Source organism: Corapipo altera, unplaced genomic scaffold (assembly GCF_003945725.1).
Source record: "Corapipo altera isolate COAL_440 unplaced genomic scaffold, ASM394572v1 181, whole genome shotgun sequence".
NCBI classification, from domain to species: domain Eukaryota; kingdom Metazoa; phylum Chordata; class Aves; order Passeriformes; family Pipridae; genus Corapipo; species Corapipo altera.
This window is the reverse complement of record NW_020884999.1, coordinates 670,125-680,166: the sequence shown is the minus strand read 5'-3', so window position 1 is coordinate 680,166 and position 10,042 is coordinate 670,125.

Here is a 10,042-nt window from a genome sequence, read left to right as displayed (position 1 = left end):
GTTGAAATGAAGATAATGTGGCCTGTTAAGTTGTAACCCCAGCTGGAACAAGTTGCACCTGCATGTTTTCAGTGCTTGACAGAGTGGGAACATCGTTGTTTTGCTCTTGGAAGCTTGTTAAGAGCCAGGCACTGTGTGTTTGTCAAGTGCAGGAAGGTCAGCCTGCCTTTCTTCTCTAAAAAACACTTCAAAGCATCCAAATGCTGCCTATTCACATCTGGTGGTGAAAGGGAGCATCTTTTAAAAGCAAATCTGTGACACTGTTTTATAATTTTTACTGAGAGACTCTAAGAATTAGTAGAAAAAAGTGATTTTAATTTTTTTTTTTTTTTTCCACAAATCCCCTTGGGATGGGTCTAGGAAACCTGGCTACTTCTGAAATGCCTGGAATGAGCCTTAATGCCCTGTGTTAGCACTGTCCCAGGTTTGAGTGAATGTTGCTACTTCAGGGAGCAATTCTGAATTCTGTCCCTCAGCCATCAGAGAGGAAGAGAAAGGCAGTTGGACACGTATCCACTTGTTTTGTTAAACAAACTCTCTTTCATAACGAGCAGCCGCTGTTTGACAAGTGCAGGGCTTTGTTCAAAGGGTTTTATACAAGTGCAACTTCCTTGAGGAAAGTCCTGGTTTCATACTCACGGAGTTACACTTGAGTAAACTGACAGGAGGATCCGTGGGGAGTTCCTGCTGGGGGAAAGGTACTGAGCAAATCAATAGGTGATTGAATTTGGTTTGTTCTAAAGTTAAAAGGTGAGCAACCTGCTGCCTGGACTATTTCCCAAAGTCTTTTACATAGCAAAAGTCCTGCTGCAGTTTAGTGCCACAGCCTTAAGTCAGGTTTTACCAAAGCTTCCTCCTGGCTCCTGATGGTATGAGCAGCTTAAAAGTAGATGTTTTAAGCAGGTGGAGGGGAGGGGGAGAGGCCATTCTGCTGCTATTTCCAGGTGCTGGAAGGGTGGGGTTCACTGGATCACACTGTAATCAGGCTGTTTTCTCATAACGATGGTGTTTGTTAACAAACTGAAACAAGGGCAATGAAAACTTACATAAAGGTTGCTCATCTGGAAAACACGCACGTGCTGTGTTTGCAAGCAGATTACACCCAATGTTAGCAGGCTGGGATGAGAGGGACCATCTGCCATCAGCAATGGCATTTCTTTAATCGGGTGTTTTGTGCCAAATATTTTGGTCTTACGTGAAAGCGTTGCAGAAAATGAGGAGCAGCATCTGTCTCCTTGCAGCAGCGTCTTCTTCCTGCAAGGAAATTGCTCCAGCTTTCTTCATAAACTGGAGAGTTTCAATGAAATGTTGCTCTCCAAAGTTCATATGAATGAGTGTGCCGGCAGCTGCTGGAATTTGGATTGTAAATTCTCCTTTTCTCTTCCCTCCAGCACTAATCAAAACTTTGCTGGTGATGAATTGCCTGGCAGAGTGAGAAAATAAATCTGTAGCTAAAGGTAGAAACCCATGTTTCTGTTAAGCTCTTGTGACTTGTTTGTCTGCTGGCAGCAGCTAACTCGGTGACTTTCAGACTTTTGATTTCTGAGCCCCACAACCGTCCTGGAAGGTCCTCAGAAGCTGCACACACAAAGGTTCCTTTGTGGTATCCTTTCTGTCAGCTTTTGCCAACCTTTTGGATGTAGTCTGTGGACTGACCTTGAGGTGTCTGTTAACCCTGGGTTGAAAACAGCTCAGCTAAATAAACCAGCTGAGGAGCAAGGTGGGAGCTGGCTGGGTTTGGATCTTGCCCCAACACCGTTGCTGAGCAGTGTCCCTGTCCCTCAGTGCCCTGCTCCAGAGATCCGGGTTCCTCACTGTGCCTTTTGCTGGGTCACTGGGACAGCCTGCTTTGTGTTTCTCCTTTACAAAGAGCTTTTACAGCTCTAAGTGCTGTGACCTTTACTGATAGCAGGAACTTATCCTTGGCCTGCCAATGCATCTGACCAACCACGCTGCTACAGGGAGGGGGAGACTCTGTCCTGCCCTCCAAGGCTTCCCAGTAGAACCAATATTCCCTATTTACCTTTGGAAGATGTTTCTTTACAGGATATTAAAGAAACAGTTGGGATCTAAGCATAGACTTCCATGTGCTGTCTCTATTATTAGCTCCTTGCAACATGATTCTTGCACCTTAATGAAATAAATAACAACATTAGATTTAATCTGTAGTGACAAAAGAGTAGGGCAAGGCAGAGACCAGCTTTTGGGTAGACCTTATTAATGTTAGTGAATAAAAGATTTTACAGCACACTACCTTATCCTTTGAAAAGGTCCTTGCTGGTAATCACCTCTATTTTCTAGCAAGAGGAGGCTGGCAATATATTTTCTGTGGTCTTGGTGTAAATCACAGCATGGAGTTGTTTTGTCACTGGGGAAAGGATGAGAGCCCATGGGCAACTTGAGTGAGTGACTGAGAAACGTGGTTCAACTCGTGATGTCCTTGTACCCATTTCACCCCAGAGCCCTGTATGAGCAAAATTGTCACCTTTTAGCAAGCACAAAGGGGTAAGAAAGGTGATTATGGGGCTGTGGCCTTGTGCAGCTCCTCCCAGCTGCCCAGGTGGGATTTTCACCCTGGAATTTCATTGTTTTCCCTGGTCTCTTCCCCTCTCCTTGCCTTGCCAGCAGAAGTGGTGGAGCAGCTGGGACTGGTCACTGCCTGCTCTGTTGTGGAGGGTCCCAGGTGGGTGGATTCACCGTTTTGCAGAACGAGGGGCAGCTGCACGGGGTTTGCTCTGCAGTTGGGGTATAGCTGGGTAGGCTGGAGCCTGGCCCTTGCCCACAGGTGATGCCAATCCCCCTGATAACCCCTCAGCCGGGTGGTGGGGCTGTGCCAGACCTGGGACAGTCACCTCCCAGCACTCCCTGGTGCTCCGTGGTCAGGGGGGTCACTTGTCTCCCCCGGAGACCCCGAAGAGGTATTTTAAGCAGTAAATTGATGGTTTGGGTGTGATGGAAGTGAACAGGCTGCACTGGAGTTGCTGGATTCCTCTGGCCCTGGTGAGTCCCTGTGGGTGTGGGGGGCTGCAGGGGTGACTCCAGCAGTGTATTTGTTGTTGTGGGGCGAAACTGAGCTTCGGAGGGAGCTCAGGGTGGTTTAGGAGACTGTGGTCAGTGGGCTCGGGGGGCACTGTAGTGAGGGGAGGATAAGGAGACCATTGCCAGGGGCCTTAGAGCAAACGGAGGTGGCTGGATGTGCCCTAAACTTGAGCCTCACCCTCCTCAGAGCCTGGAGGGGGGTTCCTTAAGGCTCAGGGAGGAGGGAAAAACAGCTTGAAAGTGCAGATTTCCAAGGAAATCCTCTCACAGGCAATGCAGGTGACCTGAAAATGCTTAGAAACAAGGAGAAACCCAGCACTGATCTGGGTCAGGAAAAGAAGCCTGAGCCTCCCGCGAGGGAGTAATTTGTAGGACTGAGGCGAGCTGAGAACTGTCAGCGGGGAAGGGGGGCTGGAAAGGGGAGCCCGGTGTGAGGGGAGCCCTGAGGACACAGGGGCTGGAAGGAGAGCCCGGAGTGGTCTCGGGGCTGGAAGAGGCAGCCCGGAGGACGTGGGGGCTGGAGCGGGGAACCTGGAGTTGGGGGAGTCCTGCGGAGGGAGCGGCTGGAGGGGGAGCCCAAAGGAGGGGTGTCCCCGCGGCTGGAGGGACTGTGTTTGGGATATCCCTGCGGATGGAGGGGCTCTATTTGAGGTTATATCCGCGGCCGGAGGGGCTGGATTTGGGGTTATCCCCCGGGCCGGAGGGGCCGGGTTCGGGGTGCGGATGGAGGGGCTGTGTTCGGGGTTATCCCTGCGGATGGAGGGGCCGGGTTCGGGGTGCGGATAGAGGGGCCGGGTTCGGGGTTATCCCTGCGGATGGAGGGGCTGTGTTCGGGGTTATCCCCGCTCTGCCCCCGCAGCACCGCGAGGTGGCGGCACGAGCTCGGCCTGAACGCGCCGAAAGGAGCCGATGGAGCCGGGAAAGGCTCCACCGAGGGGTGTGTGCGGCCCCAAGGGGAGCGGGGCACCCCTGGGTGGGGCTGCTGCGGGTTGGGGTCTGTGTCTGTTGGGTTGTGTCACATCTGAGCGGCTGCTGCCCTCCTTCCCCTGGCGACCGGCTCCTTGTCCGATGTTGTGGATCCCCTAAAATAGCGGGGATTCGTTTAGGAAGGGATGGAAAATTGCATGAACAGCAGCAGTTTTCCAGCCTTTTCCCCCCACGATGTTCCCCAGTGGTCTCTCACTTCAGGTGCTGTTTGGACTTGGCTCAGGTTTTGTGTGCTGAGCGCAGGTGTAGGAGTGAAAACGGGGATTTTCCAGCGAGGTTGACTTTATCTGTAGCTCCGTGTCCCTCGGCAGGCCCTCTTGCAGCAGAGCCAGCTGAGGTGCCGGTGGGGACAGGGAGAGCTGTGAGATCTCCCCATGGGAGAGGCATTCCCAGCCGGCACAGGGAGATCTGCGCGTTTGGGGGGGCTCTGGTGCTCCCTCCTGCATCCCTGCTCTCCACCGTGCCCCCCACTGCCTCCAAGCACAGCAGGACACCACGCTGTGCCGAAACACCTACCTGACAAAATGCCTCGTGTCCTTGTCTCCATCTGTATTTCCAATAAACAGCAAACCCAGCCTTAGCACTCACTTAGCAGCAGGCACGTGGTGTCCCCCTGAGTAGCATCCGAGGCAGTGGATGCACTTGTAATTACAAACATTCCACATCTGCAGTTGCTTGGGGAAAGTCTGCGGAATGAGTTTGTTTTTCCCAGGTCTTGCTTCCAGGCGGGGAAAAGGAAGAGCAGGAAACTTGTAAGGAATAAATTGGGCTTGTGGATCTCCCCCATCAAAGCCCAGCCTGGTGAGGAGAAGGTTTGCTGAGCAAGGGTCAAAGCAATTAGACAAACCTCTTCCTGCTTTTGATTAAAGGAGGAATTCCATAGGATTTGCTTTTCTCTGTTGTGACAATTGTAAACCTCGGCCCCCAGGTCTGATGCTGGTGCTGGTTGTCACACACAGGGTCTGTCTTAATTCATAATTAACATTAGTGGTGATACTGGGAGGAAAGAGATGGTGTTTCCAGGTCTGTGGCTCAGATCCCTGCTGGCAGCAAGACATGAGTATGTCTTGACCAGGACCCAACTCCTGTGCCTAACTTTGCCCTGAAGGCAGTGGGAATTAGTCACCTAATTGTTCTCTTGAGGATCTGAGCTTTTTCCCAGTCTCCTACTTCAAATAAAGACACAGTTCTGTGTTTCCTGGCCCTGGTGGATGAGGGAACTCTTCTCCTTTCTCCCTCTGCTTTTGAATGAAGATGCTGTATTCGTGGTTCCCTCTGGCTCTTAGGGAGTGAGGCAAACTCCTGGCACACTGTGCTGCACCCGGTACTCTGGGAGCACAGCCTGCTAGTAATTATTTATGACACTCCATTGTGCATGAATAAAATGGTTTGTAGGAATACAGGAAGCCTTAATCATGGGAAATCTCCCAGCAGTGCCTGCCCCAGGAATGTCACTCGCATGAGGATGCTCTGCCATCGCTGGAGCACCATGCAGGGGTTGCTGACTGCCCAGCATTTTGTGTCAGTCTACATCCCCTCTGCACACAAAGCAGTTTTTCAGAAGGAAATCTCTCCCCCTCAGGCATTGACTGTCCATGTGTGGAACAAACAAGTGGCTGTGGCACAGGGGAAGCTGTACCCTGGCACACAAGGTACCCGTCATCTCCTCAAAGCCTGGGCACAGTTGGAGGCCAGCAGGGACCCTGATGTCAGTCAGAGCAGCTTGAAAGCTGCTGTGTTGGAGGTGACTGGCAGGAGGAAGGAGTCCCCCAGAGCCCAGGGCTTGTTGGAGCCCAGCATGCCAGGACTTGCCTTCTTCTGCTTGACTGGGGTAGCTGAATATGCAGGGGCGCATAATGGCCCCCTAGAAGGGTTGCCCTGACAAAATCAAAATACTTAGAGAAGCACTTCTGTGTGGTTGACAACTGGGATCTGAGCAGATCTGCTGAAAACTGGCGGGCTGAGTGTGAGCATGCACTGAATAACACACTCTGGGGTGCTGCAGCATCAACACTCACCCTCGACTCATTTGTGGCATTGCAGCAGCAAATAGAGCTAAATGTGAGCTAAGGTTTATAGCTGCCCAAGAACAGAGTCCAGGCTACCATTCCTGGATGGGATGGGAGGACATGGGGATGCTCCCTGGGAGGAGCAGCAGGCTGTGCAGGGGGGTGCTGGCAGCCCTGCTGCTGAGGGTGAGGGGCTTCTCCCATTACCTGCCATCTGCTGCTGGCATCTCCACTGAACTCTCCCAAAGCCCTAAGTCCCCTCAGGCCTTCCCTGTGCAGATCTGGCTGCCACGGGAATATCTTGATCATCAGATTAGAGCTCAGTGGTCTTTCTCCAGGTGTGGGGAGCATTAGCCTTTGGGGGCTGACAGGGATGGGAACAGGCCTGGTGAAGGTTTGCTTGGTGGCCTGAGCTGCTGTGTATGAACAGGGGCGGTGTTCCAGATCATGGGCAACAGAAACTTGCTGAATCCAACATTTCTGGTAGCACTGAGTCCTTCCATGTGTGGTTTATAACCTACTTTGAGCAGTAGGTGCGTGATGTTACGAGTGCTCTCCATGTGAGTCTCATGGTGTGACCTCAGGAGGGTCAAAAGTTTGTGACTCTTGAGGATAGAACGTCTGCTATTTTTGGCCAAATGTCCTGAGAGCAGCTTGCAGATGTTCATGTTGTTGGAATCACAGTGTTTCCAGGAGCTGGCTGGGACAGCCCAGGAGAGCCACAGGGTGCCTGCTGGAGAGGTCTCTCTGTTAGGGTCTTCTTCTGGGGCTTTTAGTAATGCTGGTAATGCTGCTGCCTCCTCCTCCTCCTTCTCCTCCTCCCAACCTCATTTCACGTGACACTCAGCCTTGCCCATAAGTGTGCCATTGATTGCAAAACCAGATGGTACCTTGCTGCCAAGAGATTTTGGGAAACATCCCTCCCTGCTGCTCTCTCTGTGGGGAGAGGGTGTTCTGAGCATCATTCTGCTCATTTACCCAAAACAGGTCACTTCCAGCCACAGAGCTGTGGGGTTTCTGCTGTTGCACAAAGCTGCCAGTAAGGCTGCAACCTGCAGCATGGCTGTGAGGGAGCCCATTCCTGGAAGTGGGAAGCCCTCCACTGGGCTGACTGTCCATCCAACTCATCACCCAAACTTCTCCCCACCAAATGTTAGCAGGGATTGCTTTTCCTTCTGGCAAATGAAAGCGTTGGGATTTGTTTGTTTGTTTTAACCTTCTGGGAGAAGATGCCAAGGATGTGTTAGAGGAGTTTAATTTAATTTCTTGGGCTGCCAGAGGTGCTGAAACCAGAGGGTGAATCACTAATCCGTCCCGTGTGGGAAGGCTGGGATCTGCATCGTGCCAGGGTGGATGTCTGTGAATGGCAGGGGGGCATTTTTGAGGCTCATGCAAAGGGAAGGCAGAGTGATTTATTTGCTACCAAAGCCACAACAGAGAATAACTCCCTCAGCAGAGCCAGAAAGATCATTTAATCCAAAAATCTTTGATGTCTCTGTATTGGTTTGGGGTCTGGTTGGGGCATTTGGCCTTGCCTATCCAGGGATGCTGTCACAAGTGCGTAGCTGCTGGTGACTGGGGTCATCTCCTGGGTGGATGGATGGAAAGATGGGATGGGAATGGCAGCATGCCAGATGGGAGTGGGCTGCCCCAGTGTTTTCTTTTAGGGGTGTTTTTTTGGGCTGTCATAGTTTTGGCAAATGCTGATATGGAGCATCCAAGTCAGGCTGCACTGCTGTGATGTAGGACCTGACCCAGATGAATTCCAACCTGCAGTTCTACCCTTTCCATGGATGGAAGTGGCTCTGTTGGGCTTTCCCTCACCCACCACAACCATTTACTGTGACTGTGTTAAAAAAAAAAACAGTATCATGTCTCACCTTGTACAAACCTCACCTGCCTCGATGCCTTGGTGCTGAGGGATTGGGGTTTGTGTGTGTTTCTATTAAAATTCATGATGCACAATAAAAATTGTGGCCAGACTAAAAGCTGTTCATGAAGAATTGAAGTCTGTTTCTGGTTGGGAAATGCTTTACAGGGCTAGGGGTGTGTTAAGATAAAGCAGACTTGAAGCAAAGCATGGCTGTACCTCTGCAGTTTAGGTATTTAAATAAAAAACTATCAAATCTCCTGTTCTGGGAAAGATACAAACTCAGATGAATCAGAGAGAAACCCTGGTTTTTGGGGACCACCTCATGCTCAGTCTGCCTCTTGTTTCATGTCCTCATCTGCAAAACAGGGATAAAACCTCTCTGTCCTGATGGTTGAGAAGGTGGAAAGAGCCCTGGACTGGGATGGGATCAATGCTCCCCACAGGAAGAGCACTGGTGTGAGGCTGCTGCAGTTGTGGGTGGCAGTCCCACATCGCTGCATCAACATTTGCTAAAGGAGAGGTGGTGTCTGGAAGGATTTTGGGGGGGTGGTGAGGTCTGTAAGCCCCCCTGGGATGGCCAGGAGGAAAGGCAGGGCTCGTTCCTTCCCGCTGTGCTCGGGGTTAATGCTGCTGGTGCTCACAGTGCTGTGGCTTGAATCCAAAATCAGATGTTCAGAGCCCTCTCTGCAGGAATTCAAAGCGCTCCTGGATTATTTCAGCGCTGGAGGTTGTAGTGAGAGGGAGAGCTGCAGCATTTAGCTTTGATTTGATTTCTCTTTCTTCTTGTGCCTTTTAAGACTTCCAGGCCTGTAACTTTCCCCTCCTACCCCCCCAGGATCCACCACACCATGTCCATCTGCTCATCCCTTATCTGCAGCTGCCAGACAGCCAAGCCTTGCTCCTGTCCTTGGCAGCAGGAATGTGGCTGGTTGTGTTGACAGCCTGAGAATGGAGATCTCCCTGTGCTTTCACAAGTTTTCCCTACTATTTATGGCCAGGGCATTCCCACATGAGAACAGAGGAAAGCCTGTTGTGTCTGTTGTTCATACATGGGTTGACCTTCCAGTGCCAGATGTGCTGCTTGTGTAACATGTCCAAGCACAGGTTTCCTTCTGAGGGTGTTGTACGGAAATTCAGGTGCCTTCTCCTGCAAATCACAGAATGGTTTGGGTTGGAAGGGATCTTAGAGATCATCTTGTTCCAACCCACTGCCATGGGCAGGGACACCTTCCACTGGACCAGGTTGCTCAGAGCTTCATCCATCCTGGCCTTGAACACTTCCAGGGATGGGGCAGCCACAGTTTTTCTGGGCAGAGTGAGAGAAATCACCTTCAGAGTGATCCAAAGAGACACAAGCTTGGTTTTACCCCCAGGATTTGCTTACAGGTGGCCTTACTGCAGCATTTAGGTCCTGTATAGTCTTACAAACCTGGGTCTAAAATGTCTGAAAATGTGAACACACGTTGGCAAAATCATTATTTCAGGGGTCTGAGCTGTGGTCAGAACCAACTGACGTTACTTTGAAGAGCTTTAGCTCTTCTCTCCTGGTGGGAATATAGCCTATCCCAGGTCACCTGGTGATTTACCACCCAGGGAGGGTGAGATTGGGAATGTTTAGTTCAATATCTGAAACATGTTTCATCACCTTCTCTAAATAGCAATACTCCCCTGGCTCTCCACGATTTAACACCCTCATCTTCTTAGTGGGGAAAATAAGCTCTTTGCTCAAGAAGCGAGGGCTTTTATCTAGATTAAGGCTGAGAACACTAAGCAGGGAAGAGGCCTTAGAGTCTGCTCAGGACTGCTACCATCTGGTGCTTGAATGAGCTTTCTGTATTCTTTGCTGAATCTCTTTGTGTCTTTGGGTTAATTTGTGCTTGTTCCCTGACAAAAATAAACCACTGAGTGTCTGACTGGTTGTCCCAGGGACAGAGGGTCTCACTGATGGGAGCTGGTAATATAGCAGAGGCTCTGGGTGGTTGAAGAGCTGTGAAGTGATCACTGTTATCATTGTGCTGATGACAGAGAGCCCTGAAAATGCTGCTCTGGACATGGCAGCGTGTTGGCTCTGCAGAGGAGCCACTGGAAGGGGGTTTGGAGCACAGCCTCAGGTCTGATCCACTGCTGGGAGATT